Source organism: Castor canadensis, chromosome 11, assembly GCF_047511655.1.
Source record: "Castor canadensis chromosome 11, mCasCan1.hap1v2, whole genome shotgun sequence".
In the NCBI taxonomy this organism is placed as follows: Eukaryota; Metazoa; Chordata; class Mammalia; order Rodentia; family Castoridae; genus Castor; species Castor canadensis.
The window spans coordinates 125,060,304-125,079,519 of NC_133396.1; the positions used below are offsets into that span (position 1 = coordinate 125,060,304).

At 48.3% G+C, this 19,216-nt stretch overlaps 1 long non-coding RNA gene across 1 annotated transcript; it reads right to left on the reverse strand.

Annotated features, from left to right (window-relative positions):
* Positions 1-15,733: 15,733 nt before the first annotated feature.
* Positions 15,734-18,299, reverse strand: LOC141413955 (uncharacterized). Its single transcript, XR_012439013.1, has 2 exons — positions 16,433-18,299; positions 15,734-16,172 (listed from the first exon to the last, which is right to left on the reverse strand). It is a non-coding gene; the product is annotated as an uncharacterized lncRNA (long non-coding RNA).
* Positions 18,300-19,216: the final 917 nt, after the last annotated feature.

Here is a 19,216-nt window from a genome sequence, read left to right on the forward strand (position 1 = left end):
CTATCAGACCTTAGGGTTGGGGTGGAAGCGGGGAGAGACACCAGATAACTCAACAGGGCTCTGTGACCCTTGAATTTTAGAGCTGGAAAAGGAAGTGCAGCTGATTATATCATTCAGTGAGCTTGGAAAACAGGGACATTTTTTTGAGCTCTTCTCACTGTCCTAAATGTTACACATCTTCCCAGGGCCAGAAAACCCTTTGGGACACCTCATCTGGGCTCTGTCTGCTGGGCATGGTGGTCATTGCCATGAATTGAGGGTGTGGGTGGGCCAGGGGTGGTACCAGTGAACAGTGGTACTCCTGGGCCCTAGGAATAGGTGCCCCCAGTAGGAGTCCTCTGCTGGGCACCGGGGGAAGATGGTGGACCATGTCCTCCATCCTAGGCTAAACGCAGCTCTTCGGCAGCCTTTCTTTTCCTAATTGTCCCAACTCAGAGTTTCTTTTCTTCCCGTCACCTTCCTCATTTTCTGAGGGGAACCATGGACCTTGGGTTCTTGACTTTGGTCTTTTATTTTTTGGTGCGTCATCATGGTGGCACAGGGTTCTGGGTGTTTCTTGATTCTGCAGCATTGCGCTACAGGCGCGTGATTCCCCCCGCCCCGCCCGCCCGCCATGCCTTCTTGGGAACAAGGGACAAAATGCGCCTCCACTGGCACTGAATTCTGGCCAAACCATTATCCCCTTTCTTTCCTCTGCTGCCCTTAGCAGAGTTGGGGACTAAGGAGCAAACACCTCTCTCCTTTCTCCGGGTGCCATTTTTTAGTCTCATGCTTTCCCATCACCGATGCTAGCACTGACATTTTTCTTGGAGCACCTCCTCTCCCCAAGGACCTCCCGGAGTGACTCATTTGGGATCACTGGGTAGAGTGGCTCCTGGACCTTGGGAGTCAGCAGAGGCAGGGAGACGTGACCGAGGTCATAGCAGAGAGTCGGGCTTTCTGGATAGGAGTAGGAGCCAGCTGTCCCCACCCAGTGTGCAAAGATGGCCACAGCCCCGCTGTGCCATGTTGTTTTGAGCATGAGTAGTAAGCAACTTGACCTAAAAAGATGGTATATATGTTGGAGTTGGGACCTTTTGGGTCACCCTTCTTTGTCTTGCACTATGTGTATGAGAACCTGAATTCCGTGCTTCAGAGAGCTCTGCTGTTTCTCAGCATCATTTTCTCAGAGTGATGGACCCTCCTGGATCAGACCCTGTGCCCACTGGTATTGTAGATACAACAGACCGACATCATTTTGCCCAGTGTCGTCTGCTTCTCACTGCACGGTGGATAGCATCTGAGGGTCTGGTACATGCGAACCCCAAATGAGGATTCTGGCTGGGGTCTATGCAGTTCAGCACATTGCTCGGTTAGCCCTGTGAGCTGCACTGAGCTGACCTGTCGTCTTTTGTCTTCTTCCCCACAGGGAACTCACAAAAGTGCAGCTTGGTCTGTGAGTGGGTGACAATCTCCTGGCAACTTAGGCTCAGCTGAGGATGGTGCCTGTATGCCCAAGACAGCCTTCGTACTGCCAGGTAGAGTGGCTCACTCACAACAAAAAAGGAGATGCCTGGCAGCCCTGCTCTTTGCAGTAAGTATTTGTCTATATTCTTGTACATTCTTTTATTTCTTTGAACATCGGAAGTGGTAGATGTTATTGTCCCCAGCTGCTGTGCCTTCTCCATTCTTCTCCTGTGGACCCACCCTTAGTCCTTCAGAAGAGAGAACTAGATTGATTTTCTAGTGCTGTTGGAGAGCCGCAGAGGGGCTGGAATTAAGTGTTCTGCCTTCACACATTCCCTTCACATTCGGGAGAAGTCAGTTTTCCCTAAAATGGAGCCAACAGCCTGTGTCCTGAGTGAGGAGTGCTAATGGACTGCACTGAAGGACCCCGTGTGCTCTCTCTGCCCCCAGCTGGGAGGTGATGCTTCCAATTGGCTGACTATGGGAGGATGGTCCTTGCCAGCACCTAGCATGGTTCTCTGCCAAGTTCTAGCTCCAGATCTCTAGGCTGGTAGGAACCTAGACTATATATAGCATTGTGCTAAGCAATTCTTATCAGACGTCTCTGCCCTCGCCTGCCGGAGAGAAGCATTTCTATCAGAACAAGAACATAGAGAGAGTGAGCCATCTCCAAGGACTGGGAAGGTGTGTGTGTCTGTGACTGGTTCGGGACTGCCAATCTTACTCTCCTTTCCCCTGTTTCAGATGCTGATAAATTCAAAGGTCATGCTGGATGAGGATGAGGGCGCTGAGGCGGGATGAGGGCAAGAGGGGCTGATAGTTGGATGTTGGGCTTAAAGAACGAGAGACTGAGGGCATGCGGCAGTTGTGCCCTACATCAAACGCCATCCTCCAGTTTCTCCTCCTGGTTTCCTGTTGGTCTTGTTTTGCCCAAGGATGTCTTTTGACCTCTCTTCCTTCTTTCAGACCTTTTGCCTTCCTGCACCTCTTCCTCCTCCTTCCTTTAATTTTCTTTAGGATGTATGAAGGCAGACTCATCTACCAGTCTGGAGCCACACCAACTGTCTGCACAATTCCACTTTGCTGCAGTTTGGCAAAGTGGGGTCAGCTGTCCTCTGGAGGAAGCTGGGTGGTGAATGAGTGTGTTGGGCTGGGTGGGATATTCTCTTCCTCCCTCTCATGCATTGTTGAGCCACCAATTTATCTGGTTCCATGATGATAAGTGTTGACTGATGAGGTATGTCCCAGTCTTGTCAGTGGATCCTCGTCAGGCTGCTTATTGGAAACCAGAAGCAGTAAGGAAAATAGGACTGATCCTGCCTCTCAGGTGAGTTAAGTATGACTGTTCCTTCAGGCCTTCCCCCAACCTTCTTCCCTTCCTGTGAAGACCATAATCTTTACTCGCTGGGGGAATCCTTAAACTTCTCCATTCAGAATCTTTTCAAATAATTGCCCTCTTCTTTCCATTCTCCCACTCCTGGCTTTTCTGTGAATGGGGTTAGTAACCCACAAAGGGCAGCCAGCTGAACTGACTGGACTGCTAGATGTGTGGGAGATAGCTGGGTAGCTTTCAAGGTATGGAGGCAGCAGTAGAGCAGTTAGGCCTGCCATAGTAAGAGAACAGAAACTGTCCTGAGCCCCTGGCTTTATTCTGGGATCAAACCCTCAGTGGTCCTATAGTGCCTGGACCTTGGACGTTCTCTCCCCTTGTAGTCTGACTGGGTGTTCTGTCATACTTTGGACATCCTTAGCCTTGATGGGGCTTCATCTGGGGGAGTGGGCTTCAGGGCTTTTCCCCTACTTTTGAGGTTTTCTTTGAATGAATCACTTGCCTTTGCCTTAAAAAACAAAAGAAAAAAGACAAAAAAAAAAAAAGGTCATGGTTCAGGAAACCATTACAGAGCATCTCTAGGCAGTTGACATAGAAATGCTTTTTCTCTGTCTCACTCATTGCTGGTCACAGTAACAGCAATGGCGATTAAAAGTGATAACATCCTGGGCTCACAGAGTGGCCCAGGTAGTAGAATGCCTGCCTAGTAAACATGAGGCCCTGAGTTCAAACCCAGTACTGCCAAAAGTAGACCACAAGCACTTGCCATAATACCAGGAAATCTCTCCCATCAAGTGGATTGCTGCAGTGTTCTCGGCCAGTGTGGCCCATTGGAACTAGCGGACAGCTCATCTGTGAGGTCTAAAGAGAAAAGGAGTGATGCTGGGTAATTTTTATGAGGCACATGTGGAATCTCACTTCTAGCCATGCCATGTTTGCCACTCTGCTGCTGTCTCATGGCTGTGTTTCCCCTTCCTTGCCCCGTGCACACCACTAGTCTAGGGAAGGCTGGTGAATTCTACCTCCATAGTTCTTCCTCTTTTCTTTCTCCCCATTTGAAACCAGCCTCTGAGTTGGCTGTGAGCAGCCTGAGAGCCTTGCCAAGTGAGGGCGGTTTGGTTGAGTCCTATGTCTCTTCCTTCAAGATGCTCAACACATTGAGCCCCTGTAGCAGGAGTGTCTGAGGGACAGCTGGAGGTGTTGAGGCTGGAGTGCAAATAAAGAGCAGAGATAGGCTGTGGTACAGTTGGGGAGGTGAAACGGAGCCAGCCAAGTTCTTCAAGATGTGTTGGCTGTCATCTGGTTAGAGCTAAGGTAGGGCTGGAGCCAGACATAACTGCTGGCTGTGCTTGGGAGCCTCAGCTCTCACATATGCAGCTTGTTCCTGGGCCTGGCTCAGGGTGACCATCGCTCCCATGCACGACCCTGCCCTTGCCTAATTTGGAAAACTGAGGTGGGGAGTGAGGGGAAATTGGTATTGTTCCTTGTCACACAGTTGCCTCTGTGATTTAGGGTTCATGTTCCCCTGGCCATTTTCCTCTTTCATCCCTCATCTAACTCTGCCCGCAGCTCACCAGCCTGGCTTCTGCTACTTCACAGGGCATTGTGTGTTGCCAGTCAGGCAAGCTGGACAGTTGGTACCCTCCAGAGGGTCCTAGGCAAATCTGCAACTTTTTCCTTGACCTTTGACTCCCTGAGGTGTGGGAGCCAGCAGGCAGCATGGGGTGGGGCATTTACATGTGGGATCCAGCAGAGGTTAACTGAGCAGTGGAGCTGGGTGGCGTGGCTTGGCCGGAAATCATGTGGGAGGGGCCCTGCCTGAGGCTCTGATTGGTCAGCAACTTCCCTAGTCCACTGAATCCTGGTCTTGTCAGGGCTGTGAATTGTTTAATGCCTATCTCAGCTCTGGCTTGAGTGCACCCAAGGCTGTAGCTGTTGCTTTCGAGAATATTCTTTTCTTGCTCTGGTCATTTTTTTGGGTGTGTGGTCTCCCTCTGAGATATGTCAGAGATATACTGCCCTTTTCTACCAGCCAGCTGTCCACGGGAGGCGGTGTTTAGCTCTTTTCTTCTGGAACTTGCTGTGGCCGTAGGAAAGCATAGACTGGGTTTGGTCTCTTGCTGGTTCCTTCCATAGGAACCGTTCGTGGGCTGATGAAGCCAGAGGACACCTCCCGAGCCCCATGTTCTGTGTGGAGCCTGGTACCGCGGGGCTGGGAATGGAGAGAGTCATGTGGGGAGGTGGCTGTGCATGTTGGACCACAGGAGCAAGGCAGGAGTATGGGGAGAGGAACAAGTTCTGTACCCAACCAGGGCTGCCTGCTGTAGCCCTGGCTGTCTATGTGTGTCCCCTGTGAAAGATTTGCATCTGAATGCCCAGCACTTTGGGTAGCATGGTGCCAGGTCAGATCTGTAATGAGGCATGAAGGTATGAGATGACATCAGAGTTCCTGGTCCCTGAGTACCGTCCAGGTAAAAGGAAACTGACCTTTGTTTAAGGCCCCCCTTCGCTTATCTGATTTCATCCTTGGAACCGCCATGTGACTGACGCAGGTGTTATTTCCCTCTTACAGTTAAAGGAACTGTGATTATTAAATGACTTAACTAAGGTCACACAGCTGGTAAGTAGGGTTGTTGAGATGTAAATCCAGCACTTATAACTCTAAAGTCTGTACTTTTTCCTAAGCCTTGTGGGCTGAAGTCAGACATTTTTGAGAAGTAACACAAACCACAGAGAAAGGCAGACACTGGGGACCTTTCCACATCCCAGGGACAGCTTGCCTTTTTGGTGAGGCAGGACAGAGGCAGATGTCCTCCAGGGCCTCTGGACAGGCACATTCGTGTTTCCCCAAAATGCCAAGGGCCGTACTTGTTGGGGATGTAGAAACCCACCAGAACCATGTTTCTGCAATTGAGAAGCATAGATTCTAGTGTGGAGAAAGACTGTTCATAATAAATTATAAAATTATACATAAGCCATATATGGAGATTGTGTGGGGTTGAAGGACAAAGACATCATAATAAGAAGTGGGTACAAGTGTTTGACATGCCTGTAATCCCAGCACACTCATGGGGGATGAGGCAGGAGGATAGGGAGACCTTGTCTCAAAGAAAAAGAAGGAAGGGAGTCAAGGGGATAGAAAGACTGAAGGCCTCAGCCACCTGGGGAACCATGTTGGTTGAACTTTCCTCCAAAAGGTTAGGATTGATAGGGATACTAGCACCCTTTTTTCCTAACAGGAAAATACTTGCAAGGTCCCCATAGCTTACAGGAGCGTGTAGTGAGTCAGGAATCAAGGCCTGAATAAGGCAGGAGACTTCAAACCCTCTGTAACCAGCAGACTAGGTTTTCCATTTGCCATGGCCTCCTTTGGCCCTCTTTCTCCCACCCTGACGAGATGCCAGCTGGCTTCTGTGCCTCAGCCTGGTCACCATGCCCCTCTCTTGTCCATGCAGTGCAGGGAACATTCAGGTCAGGCCTTTGCCAAGTCACTGGTCAAATATGTGCTTGCTAGAGGCAGACTCAGAGCTCAGCCTCTCTGCTGGGACCCTCAGTTCCTGAATCTGACGGTCACAGCAGGGAAGGGATAGATGCCAGGTGGGGAGAAGTGGCCTGTGTCAGGTGCTCTAGTTTACTTCATGCTGTGAGAGGTTGAGGCAGGTTGGTAGTGCTGGAGACTGGGAAGGCGTGAGTTCAGTTTGTACAGCTCCAGGGCTCAGGGCTTGTTTACTTAGAAGAGACGGCTGGACCCAGGGTGAGTCAGGCTACTTGATGCCTTCCTCCTTGGACCGACACAATGCTGGGCTTACCAGACCACAGAAGCTGCCATCTGCTGCAGGGTCTGAAGTTGCACAGGGGTTCGATGGTGTACGGTTGGGGGGCCCGAGGAGGAGGCCTGGAAAGGTGGGGATTATGCTGTTCAGTGCAGAGGAGTCAGCCAACCTAGAATCTGGTCCTGGTCTATTGACCAAAACCTTACTTTACCCCTGTGGGCCTTAGTTTCCTTGTCCATGACATGAGGGGGTTGAAAAATAATCTTTTTTGAAGATCTCAACTCTTAAAACCTTTCCTGGATGTCTGTGGAGACGTTGCTTAGCCAGAAACACAGGAAAAGGAGGCCAAAGTCACTGTGAGAGAAGGGAAAAGCTATTGACGGCCTGAGAGCAGCTGGAATCCTTGTTTTGAAGGGGCACTGGTGGTATGAACTGGGGGTGGGATGGGTGGAGTCAGCTTTTGAAGGGCTTCCAAGGAGGAAGAGGAGAAAGGGGGCTAGAGATTAAATAAAGGTGATGGATGAGGATTGTCCAGGTGACAGAGGATGTGACACTGGCTCCTGAGAGGCTTGTGGGAGCTTGGGCAGCCCTTGTTGGACTGCAGGGGCTGACTTGAGAGACCTTGCTCTAACACAGGTGTTCCATCCTGCTTAGCCCTATGTCCTGGGGAAGTGTAGGACTGTGGACAAGGGAAGGCATCTGTTCAGGGTCTCCCCCTTGTGCTAAGAGGTTTTCCTTTATATTTAGCTTCCTTTCTCATGGTTGTGTAAGGCCTTCTATTAGATAATAAATTTAAATTAAAAAAAAAAAAAGAAAGCTCTAAGAGCTGCCAGTTCTACTTTGGTTTTTTAATCTTGAGTCAGTCTTAAAAAGTGCTAAAATAAAACACATGCAGGAAAGCACAGGGTCCCAGGGCTGGTAGGCTGGGGCCAGGATTAGTTGAGACTCTGGCCTACCTTTGGCATGGCAGCTTCAGTCCCAAATGTCCTCCACTCTCCAAGGCTGTAAGGGCAGGCACCTCTGAGGTTAAGGGGACAGGTTGTACCATCTTCTAAATAGACTACAAGACTTGAAAAATGCTTCATTTCTTCAGCACACCGTTGGCCACTTTGCAGGACATGCACCTGGGGTAATAATAATTGAACCCATCCCATCCCCCGCGTGGTGTAGTGACAGGGATTTTGGCTAGGACTCAGGCAGGAGGGGAGAGAGTTGATTTGTACCCATCATCTCTCACACAGACAGCTCTTTTCACATTGGCTGGCTCATTGTGTCCTCTTGCCCCCTGCACAGGTAGGTGGCATTAGCCCTGTTGTCATTGATGAAACTGAGCCAGGCAGAGTTCTGCCAATACCTAGCTGCTTGCACCTGCTTACTTTTGGCCTCTTATCCAGGTCCCCTGTTCCAGCCCTCATTTCTCTGATTAGTGGGCCTGGGGCAGGAGTGGTAAAGTGGGGTGTCGGGAAGTATGCTTGCTCTCTGAGGGCCTTTGCTACCTTCTCCAAGAGACAGAGGAAGGAAATAATGTCTGGATTCTCCTATTTTTTATTCTTTAATTTCTTGGAGCTCTTATGAGAGCTGGTTTGTACTTCTTGGCTAGGAAACCAGACACTCCTCATGTGTTCCTACATGTAGAAGCTTCTGGAATATGTGTGCTTCAAGCCATTCTGACACCCCTGTAGGGCACTTCATGCATGTATATACAGGCACGTCTCTGTTGTTTGGAGCTCGTTTAGAAATGAAACATCAGTGTAGGATCATTGAGATTTTTCCAGCAGATTTGTAAGGGATGACCAGAGCTTTGCCCATTTGCCTGTTGTGTGTATGGTACCTGTTTGCTGGCTGACGTATAACACCTGCTGGAAGCACTGACCATTTCGCTGTCTGAGTGCCGTTCATTTGAATAGACCTAGAACCCGAAGGAAGAGATAAAAGTACCTTCTTCCCTAGCAGTGAATTTGGTCAGGATGATTTGGGATTTTTCTGAGGTAGGAGAGGGCAGTGTGCGTGTGTCTTTGGGAATGTGTTTATTGTGTCCCTGGATGCAGGTGGCTTGTGGAGAAGCTCGGTGATGGGAAATGCACAGGGGAGGAGCTCTTCATGTGGGAAGCTTTCTCATTTTGGACCTGGTTCTTTCTGTTCACCTGGAGGATGGACAGATGGGGAGCCAAGTCTGTAGCAGGAAGAGTGACTCAGGTACATGTCAGGGAGGGCTGTGTGTTGCCTTTGCTGAGGGCTTCCAAGGGGTATCAGCCTCTCTGAGGTGGGAACACTGGATGTCCTTGTCAGAGGCCCTCTAGTCTTGAGGCTGTGAGACCTCAGACTGTCCCTAGAGCAGCATAAGGTTCCCATGCCAGGCTGCAGAGTGGGTTCCTTGGCTCCACCCTCCATTATTCATTTGTGCCTTTGAGGCAGCCCTAAGCTGATGGTGGTGGTGGGGTGTGTGTGGCAGGAATAATGTGGGCACAGAAGCTGAAACTATAATCTACTTCCCTTTGCAGACAGAACTTCTGACACTGACCCTGTAGGAACTGATATTATTTGTATATGAAAAATGGAGGAATTGGTAGAGCATTGGCATAGCAAGCACAAGGCCAATTCAAACCCCAGTACTGCCCCACACTCCAAAAACAGTGAGAAAGTACATGCTGCCCTTATCCCTTCTAGGAAAGAACCTTGAGCTGCTCTAATCCTGCCTTTGTACCTTCACCACCACTCACTCTAGCCCCTCCTTCTCAGCCATATGGACCTTTGGTAGGCATTGCAGATGTGAGTGTGTGTGAGTGCATATGTGTACAAAGGCAATATAGAGGAGAAAGGCCCAGGTGTGGTTTGCCAAGAAGGAGGTAGGAGATGGAAGTGGAGTGAGTATCTCAGGGCAGTCCCACAACTCTGGGAGGTACATGCACCGCTTTCAATGCTAAAGGCTTGGTTGCATGTGTGCTCAAGTGGGTGTTCTTAGAAGTAACCCAGAGTAGGAAATAAACCCGTTAACAGCTCAACAAGAGTTGAATCAAGTATGGGAAATCATAATCCTTTTGTGTTATTGCCAGGTATAGATTTAGCATTAAAAGATTGCCTCCTTTCTTTCCTGTGTCCCACTCTCTTGTGGTCCTTGGGCATTTAGAATATAGGTACGTCTTGGGATCCGTGGGGCTGGATACCGAAATCCACAGATGCTCATGTCCCTCTGTAAAATGTGCATTTAACCTGTGTACCTCCTTCAGATTACTTAAGTAGCACCTAATTCAATTCGAATGCTGTGTGAATAGTTGTTACACTGTACCGTTTAGGGAGTAGTGACAAGAAGAATGCCTGTACACAGGCATCATACCAGTGTATGATGCAACATGTATATTCAGTCCATTGTTTCAGGGATGCAGAATCCGTGGATATGGAGGGCCGATTGTATTTGTCTGCAAGATTATTCTTTCCTTGGGGTACAGTTCTTCAAGTGTTGCTGGTATCAGTGAAGGTTTTGATTTTAAGTGGAAACAAACCATAAGATCACTGAAGAGAGCATCTCAGGGTGCATGCAGTTGCCTAAATTCCGTCTTAGAGTCCTAGCCTGAGTCAGCTAGGTGCCTGAGGAAATGAGAATCAGGGACCAGCTTGGCTCTTCAGCATGTTTCTTTTTTTTTGTTTTGTCTTTATTTTTGCTTTTGTTTCTGTGACAGAGTCTTGCTATGTAGCCCACTCTGGCCTCAAACTTGTCATCTTCCTGTCTACCTTGCAAGTAGCTGAGATTGCAGGCATGTACCACAGTAGGCATCTTATTTGGGGTAGGGTTTGCTTAGGCATGTACCTCCCAAACCTTACTAGCTGTTACTTCTTTTCAGCTCAAACCCTGAGTAGTGGCCTTGGCAGCCTGAGAGGGCCAAAGAGGACCGGCACAGACTGGGAGGAAGGGGACACCAGCTTCTGGCCACTGGCTGCTCTCCAAAACAGGTGAACTTTGTGTTCAAAAAGGAACTCATTTAATCTTTTGGCTCTCATAGAAGTTATTTGTATTTTTCTCCTCTCTCTTTTTCCCTCCTCTCTCTCCTTCACCCTACCCGCCCCCCCCCCAGCGTCTAAAGAATTTAATCTGCTGGACAACAAACAATACTGTTATAAAACTTTGAAAACAAGAGGGCGAGGCCTCCCAACAAGGAGAAGGGCATGCCGGGTAACGGCCCCAGGGAGCGTGCCAGGCCTGAGCTGGAGCCGGGCGAGAGCCCAGTTGGCTGGGTACCTGGGCGCCTGCCCCTGCCTAGTTCACTCGCTGGGCCATCCCCAGTCCAGAGGGGAAGGAACTGAAATGAAAGGAGGGCAGAGAAGCACTTAAAAAGGGGAAGTTGTGTGTGTTCCCCTGTCTCTCAAGTGAGGGGAATGCATTAGACCATGAAGCTTCCTCTCACCTCCTCTCCCTTCCCTTCCTTCTTCCCTGTACCCCTCCCTCCTCCTCCTCCTCCTCTTCCCTCTACTGCTACTCACTGTTCTTGAGACTGGCAAACAGAGGTCCCGATAACAGAATGAGGCTGTAATAGCAATGTACGTGCAGCTACAGCTGGGCCAGCCAAAGGGGAAGCAGGAGAGAAACCGGCTTGCATTGGCTTTGGACTCAGACCTACCTCTGCCTGGCCCAGCCTCCCTCCCCCAGCTGGGGAACTGGAGTGACTCCACCTCACAGGGTGTGCCCCAGACCATGTGCTCCGCCAGGTGTGTGCCCAGGCACTGCTTAGAACTGCTCCTGGGAGGTTGGTGGATCCACTCTGGCTTCCTGGTGCCGGCCTTGGGCTGTGCTTTGGGGAGGATGTCTGACTGTTGTATGTCCTGTCCTGTGTGAGGTGCTGTTCTCCTCCGGAGAGGCCTGGCAGGCTCCAGAGGAGCTTCTGGGGACCTCGCACGCAGCCCTGTGAGTGTGGTACTGGGTAGGACACTGTGTCTGTTGGTTACTTCTTGTCAGCTAAAGGTGGGGGTGAGCAGCTCTGCCTGGAGCAGGTAGGAAGGCTGGGCTCTGGGGCACCTCTGCTCCTGTCTGTAGAGTTCGTTAGGTCTCACCTGAGGCCCAAGTTTAACTTCTGTGTCCATCTCCACTGAGCCAAATAGATGAGTAGGGAGTGATGACGACGACGGAGGGGCGTTGGTGGTTTTCCTTTGGAGCACGTTGGTCTATGACCTGTGAACTGTGTGATGGGCATTGTGTTTGTGTAACAGACCATCGGCATACTCACCTTTCCTTTCGTAAAAAGCTATGGCTTCCTTGAAAGCATTTTGGGCAGTGCCCATCCTCCCCTGTGAGAGCTAAGCCCTATCTGTAGCCAGGGGAGCATGGAATATTGAGCTCCAGCCTTGGCTCCATCCTTCCTTCCTTCCTCCCTTGCTCCCCACTGTTCCCAGCTTGCCCCCATGCCCATCTCATCTTGGGCAGGGCAACCATGGTGCACCCTCCTCTCTAGCCGGTGTCTGGACACAGGGCCGAAGTGCCAGACACTGAGTCTGGGAGGTTTTAAGACCCGGGTTTGGTCAGTCAGTAGTGTGGAGGGACAGAAGCCTAACTTTTAGGAGTGCAGCTGCCCCGGAACATAGACCTCCATCCCTCTGAGCTAAGGGAAGCCAGGAAAGCTGATGCTGGGCCCACTGTTACCTAAGTGGGCTCTTGAGAAGCTCACTCTCAAGATGTTGTTCCCACTTTGGAATTCAGTGCCTCAAAAGTGCAGTGGTCCTGAATGCTGAGCCCTCCTTTTTGAATTTTGGGCCATCCAGCTCTATGTTCCTCTCTACCCATGTTACCCTCAGCATATACTCTTCATTTTATCACCCTTCCTCTGATTCATTAACCACAGCTTGTTGGCAGCAGGCCCTACCCTGACAGCTAAAGACAAAATGTCCGGGACACTGGGCCTGGGCTGCTGCTGAGAGTGACAGGAAGCTGAGCGGCCTGTTCAGTTCTCATACACAATAGTCTGGGGCTGTCTGGAGAGCAGGGTGTCCCCTATTTTTTTCAAAAAGCAAAACCTTCCCTACACCCCATCCCACCATCACCAGGAACCCCTAGACCAGCCTTCCCAGAGGCAAGAAGACTGACAATGGGCTCAGTTTCCGGCACCCTCCCCCACTCTGGCTGGAGCTTGCATCAGTCACGTAAGTAGCTGTGACTCAGCACCCAGTGCTAGGTCAGGAGGGAGAAGCTGCTGCCTTGGCAGGAACCTTCCCACGTTCTGCGTAGGAACACATTGGGCCAGCACAGCCAGGCGAGCAGGATGAGGTTCCCAGGGCGAACAGGATGAGGTTCCCAGGGCGAACATCACTGGGTCAGCGGGTTTGCTTATGGATTTCACAAACAAGGAGTCCCTCTCCTTCCCGTTTTCCTCCCAGGTAATTTTTCTGGACACTGTGCTGGGCCCAGGATATTTAGGATTGTAAAAAACACAGCATCATTTATACAATAAAGTAGAAATGGTGTTTGGAATCTTTGTTTTTAACCAACAGCCCATGAAGTGTTTAACCCGCAGGTGTGTTTTGTTTGGCTTGCACATTTTTTTTGTTTTGTTTTCTATACCTGATTTTGTATGCTTCTAGACAGAATATGGCCCCTCCAGGTCACTGTATCTTTGCTGCAAACTGTTGCTGCCTTTCTGTGTTTCTTGCCCAAGCCCTCTGAGCATTTGCATGTGTGGTGACCAGTCCTAGCCTCCTTTTTACAAGTAAAGACACCGAGGCTTATTCGGGGCAAGTGGCAGGGCCCTGTTCTTGGCATTTGGGCCAAGCAGAAGTTCCTTCACCTTCAGGTCCTTACCTGGGTAGAAGAGTATCCTGGCATAGGAGGGAGAAACGCCACCAGATGGAATGTGGGTATAGAAGAAGGCTGGGGCTGGGGTATGATTCCCCCGGATTTCTTCCCTGCCCAGTGGCACTTCTTAGGCCTGACAGCCCCACTCCCTGGATGGGTGGTTTACTTTCTTAGGCAGTCCCAAGCCCTTCAACATGGCCAGTTTGCTTGGGCTCCTTAGGCAGGGATGGGGGTAAATTCCATTGCTCTCATGGGATAGCAGAGCCTCCAGAGGACTGGGGATTTCATGGGATATCTTCTTACAGATCTAGGTGGCCCTCAGGCTCAGTCCCAGGGAGAGCTAGGCCCCCTTGTAGTCCTAGTCAGATTACCTGGGTACCCCTCAACTAATGAAGACCTGCCAGCTTGTTTCAGAGAAGAGACATTGCTCAGCTGACTTCAAGAGGAGAGATCCCCACTTCTGATGGGAGAACTGAGACCTCAGTGACCCTTTTACCAATGGGATTGGAAAGGCAAAAGATTTGTATGTTAGGATTACTTCCCCCCCCCATTTTTGGTGGTACTGGGGTTTGAACTCAGGGCCTGATGCTTGCTAGGCAGGCGCTCTACCACTTGAACCACTCCACAAGCCTCCCCTTCTTATTTTAGTGTAAAGCAGTGCACTGCCAATGGCTTCTTACCTCTTCTTCCAGAACTAGGAGTTAGGTTTTAGAACCCAAGAATGGGCCCCTGACTGCCGTCTGTTGGTTCTCTCTGATAGTTGCTCTCTTGCTAGACACAGAGCTTTCCCTGAATTCTGGCGTGGAGCTTCATTTCCTGGGTAGCAGGAGAGACAATAGTTCAACATCACACTGACTACCAAATGAGGTAGGTGCATTCTTCAGGAGAGCAAACCAGGCTAGACTCGGGGGTGGCTTGCTTGAGCTGAGATTGAAGGATGATTGGGGGTGGTAGGTGAGGGAGTGGATGGAGAGATTCCAGCCAGAGGGCACAGCACAGGCAGGGCCTTGTAGAAGGAAGCATACCTTCTGCATTCCTGCAGAACACCTGTGCAAGTACACGGGAAGGGGCTTTGTAGATACTGGCAACAGGAAGTTACTAAGGGAGAGTTTGGCTAAAATGAAGAGTAGAAAAACTGAGAATAATCAAGTGTAAATCTCTCTAGCCCCCCTCATTCTACAGGATTTAGATCCTGGTAATAGCCATCATGTGTAACATTCACCCCTGACCCTAGAGCCCTCGATGCCACCTGGTTCACAAAGCCTCAGAGCTGGTTCCAGATGTCATCACTCAGAGCACCTGTACGCAGATCTGCCCTTCAGCTCTCCCACCTGTCACCAAGCCCTTAGAAAATCTCAGCGTAGGCTGCATAGCCTATTGCTGTGTCAGAATCACTAGGGTGGATTTATTGCTGGCATCTTCCCTCTTGCTGGGGGAGGACCACAGAGTTACCAGAGGTGCAGGAGAGGAAAGACTGGCTCCCCTCAACCATCTGACTCCTTGTAGAACCAAAATCATGCCCCTAATTCACCTGGGTATAATGTGTTATATATTCAATATCCAACTTCCATGCTGATACCTTGCCTCACCTACATTCCCCCTTCCCATAGCTTGCCGAAAATTAGGTGATAGTCAAGCTATGGAGCTGGCAGCAGGGGGCAGAGATGCAGGAACACAGACTGGGGAATCAGACCTGGGATATTTATCTATTGATCTTATGACTGTAGACAAGCCATATATTTTTGTTCTGTAAAAATTGGAACAAAACCCACTTTGCAGGACTCTTGTGAAAATTAAATCACACAAATCTTGATGTTCATTTCTTTCCTCCCATAGCTGCACAATGTTACCATAAAATAGTTAAGCCTATATCTGGAGGCCTAAAGAGTTGGTAGGAAACCTAAAACATGCAGCTTCTATTCTTTTTCTTTTCTTTCTCTGGGTTATGACATCAGCGTGAAGCACACATATTTTCTTAGTGTTAAATCACCAAAAAAAAAAAAAAAAGATAATGGGAAAGACGAAATCTAATTTGGAACATGGTTAGTAAGTAAACCTTATTTTCAGGCAAATTTTAAAACAAAACTTAATTTTTGTGTTAGAGAATTATCTTTGTAATGCAATGATAGGATACTAGCTCTTTAAGTCTTCCCAGAGGTTAAATCAGATTGGCACTTAATGGAGTCATATTTGAATATTCTGATACTTACATACAGGATGGGAAGGAGGAGCCATGCTCTGTCTGAATAGGGCACATGGAAGAATTGCCCTGGCACAGGTGAAACTCACCTTTGTTGAGTGGTTGCTAGAGAGCATGTAGGGTGCTTGTGTCCTGGTACTGTGAGATAATATATCTGTAAACACTTTGCATGCTGGGAAATCCTATATAAATGCAGGGCACTACAAATGTAAATGTTTCAATAGTGGCTTTATTTTATCATACGTAATAATGTATAGTGGCTAGTCGTAAAGTTAGAATTAGCGAGTGTTGTATTGCTCTTGTCTGTTTGGAGCATTGGCCATGACTTTGCTGTTGCTTTGAGCAGCACTGTGTGACTCCCCTCTGTGTTTTCTAACGGGTCGTTCCATCGTGTTACAAGCAGAACAAACAGCAAGAAGATATTTCTCCTCAGGGCAGAGACTGGGTCGTCCACTTGCACCTCCCTGCGTTCTTCAGTGAGATCCTCTTCTTCTGGAAGCTGGTTTCACATGGTGGCTTAGATTTTTCCATCTTTGTATCTAGCACCATTTGAAATCAGTGTTTTAGGAGTAAGAATTGCAGCATGGCAGAGGCGGACTCCAGAGGAGCTGCTCCTGGGATGGGTTCGTCTCCTTTTGCTATTTGAACCTGTTTAAGAAGACAAGGGAAGAGTTGAACAGCAAAAGCCACTCGAGTGTTGGAGGGGTGGCAGTGGGGAGGAGTTGGTGTTTAAAATAAATGCAGTGGCTTGAGCAGGGGCAGAGGCGGTAATCTTTTCCATTGATTGTTAGCGACCATCTCTGTCACTAACGTGTGGGTAGGGCCTCTGAGCGCAGTGCTTGTACTGTCCAGATGGGCAGTGATGTATTAGGTGCTGATTGTAACAGGGAGGGGAAAGGGCTGTGTACCTAGAGGGCTGTTTCATCCACATCAGCGCTGCTGACCTGCTCCCAGAGGATGCCTGGAGTACTCGCCGGTTGTCGTAGTATCCTGAACTCAGCCTTGCCACCTGCCCTGAGGTGCAGACCTGAGGAGCACCACTGGCCCATCTCTTACACAGGCTGACCGATTTCTCCTGGTGTTCAGAGTCTGTTTTTGTCTAGCACCATTTGAAATCGGTTATGATGTAGGGGGAAAAGCAGCAACTTCGAAGCCTCATGCCAAGTCTGTTCAGCAGCAGCCTGTGGTTTTCTGAAAGATGGATGGGCAGAATGGGCAAGGAAGATCACACTTTCCTTACTGACTTCTTTAACTGTATTTGTGATGTGTTATTGCAGAGGTAAGAGATAGTTTAATGGATTTTTAAAAACAAATCGCTATAATTGATCTGATGTCCTTAGTTGGATTTTTTGAAATGTAATACTGTTGTACCTTGTATAAATTGGCTGCTGTTGAATTATCTTTCTGTTAAGAAGATTCTGTTCCTGCATCCTGACTTTAATAAATAATTTACTATATTCAATTTATCATGCCTGCGTTTTTCATCTATTATTTTCCATTCATAATTCCATGACGATTAGAAGTGGGTCCTGAAAAATTAATTGGCTGTGCAGAGCCTCCCTACTTCATAAGGAATTTGAAGTAGGTTACAGCAGACAGACATTAAATGTGAAGGTCATTAAGACAAGAAAGGTTCTATGAGCCAAGAAATAAAGTGAGAGAAAGATTAGGGAAGAGAAAAAATGCTGAAGATCTAGGCCAAGGGATGTTACTTACTGAATAGGAAAACTGTTCTCAGTTCCAAGGGAGTTGTGGACACAGCCCCTGTGCCTGCCTGTCAGTATTGCTGCAGGAAGCTTGCTTCACCAAACATTGTCACATGGCCCTTAAAGGGGAGCAGCTCTAGTTTCAGTGCGTTATAACAGATGGAGTTCTACTTTTGGCTGATAGTTTATTTCAACCCTTGAAGACAGGGTGAGCCAGTTTTATAAAACTATTCAGAGATTAACCAGATTTGACTTCATAGGAAATCATGCTTGGAGAATCTTCAGGAAGGAAGGCGATAGCTCCTTGACCAGTTTTTTTCCACAGGAGTTTCATGGCTAGCTATGAACTACCTGTAGTTATTTCAAGTCAGTGTGTCTCCATAAATGGTGGCAAATCAGCTGCCTAGGGAGCCTTTTCTGGGCCCACATTCCACCAGTCTTCCCCCAGATGGCTGCCCTGCCCAGTGGGCTGGGGTGGGAGGCGGATGAAGCATTTGCTGGGAAGACTTCCCGGTGAATGTGATGCATCCTGCAGCTGCAGAGCTATTTCAGGCTCTCAATTGATGAATCCATGTTCTAATCCCCAGGATGTGGTGGTGGGAATAGTTAAGACCCAATAGTGCGACAACAGGTCGCACTGTTGTGTTGACCTCCCCACTGAAGTAGGCTATAGCAGCACCTTGCAGGTGGGATAGTTTTGGCTCTGTGGTATTAACTGTACATTAAACTATTTTTGCTTCATCATGTCCCATACTCTATTTACTTGTATTGCAAATACAAAAAAAGACATGGTTCTTTGTTGGGGGAAGCCCAGGTTGCCCCGATTCTAGTCTTTAAATGAGTAAGAGCTAGAAGATTGAGTTTAGTGTCAAAGCATAAAAGATGATTTGCAGTCTCTTTTCCATAAAAGAAGTTTATAGGTATCCTGTTGAATACTTATTTTAAACATTACAATAATGTTTAAAATTAAACCTAATGTTTCTTATTAGGTTATGAGAAGCAAAATGTAACTAGGGTACTCACAAATAGGATTTTTTGAAAAAATATATACATCTGGATGCTTATAGCCCATTACCTGAACTTGCCATTCTCAGGTGGCTTTTCATAATAAGTAGGTAATTAATGCAGAATACTTCTTCTGGTGCCACCGCCCTGAATTGGGTTTATGAGGTCCTGCTGTCAACGTAAGTGGAAAATACATTGTCAGAGCATTACCTAAGGTTTACCTGATGTTTTAGCTCTAAATTTATAAGTGAAGAGGAGTTATTAACATTCAAGGCTCATGCAGCCTGTTCTGGTAGATAATTCCTAACCATGAAAGTACATGTCTTTAGTAAGGAGTCGAGTGAAATCTTTAACCAATTTAGTGAAGTCTACACCCTGGTGATTGTTTATGTAAGTCATTGGTCCGGGCCTTTACTTTGGAAGCAGTGTGCAGTGTCAGGAATATCTAGCAGACTAATGTGTCCATACTTTTGGGGGAGCCTAAGAGGTTTTATTTATTTTTTGTGGTACTGGGATTGAATGAGGGCTTGAGCTTGCTAGGCAGGTACTCTACCACTTGAACCAGTGCGCCTTCTTGCTTAAGTTCCAATAGAGTTTCACTTTTATGTTCTCATTGGTCTAGACCATGGTCCTCGTATTTATACTTACCATGGAGCTGGGATAATAGGCACAGGCAAGCCACTGTGCCTAGATATTTATTGGTTCAGATAGGGTCTAACTTTTTCTGCCCAGGCTGGCCTTAAATTTGATCCTCCTGATCTCCCAAGTAGTAGTAGTGAAGATTATAGGCATGAGCTGCCATGCCTGACTCTTGAAAGTTTTTCCTGAATACAAGAGAAGTTACATTTCAGGCTTATTCTAATCCAGTAGTGCACCACTCTGGCTTTCTATTTCATCACCCAAAGAACCTTTCAGTGAGTGATCTTGGGGTCCACTGCCTGTAGGCTCTGGTTTAGCAGATCTATGAATGGGGCCTGGATA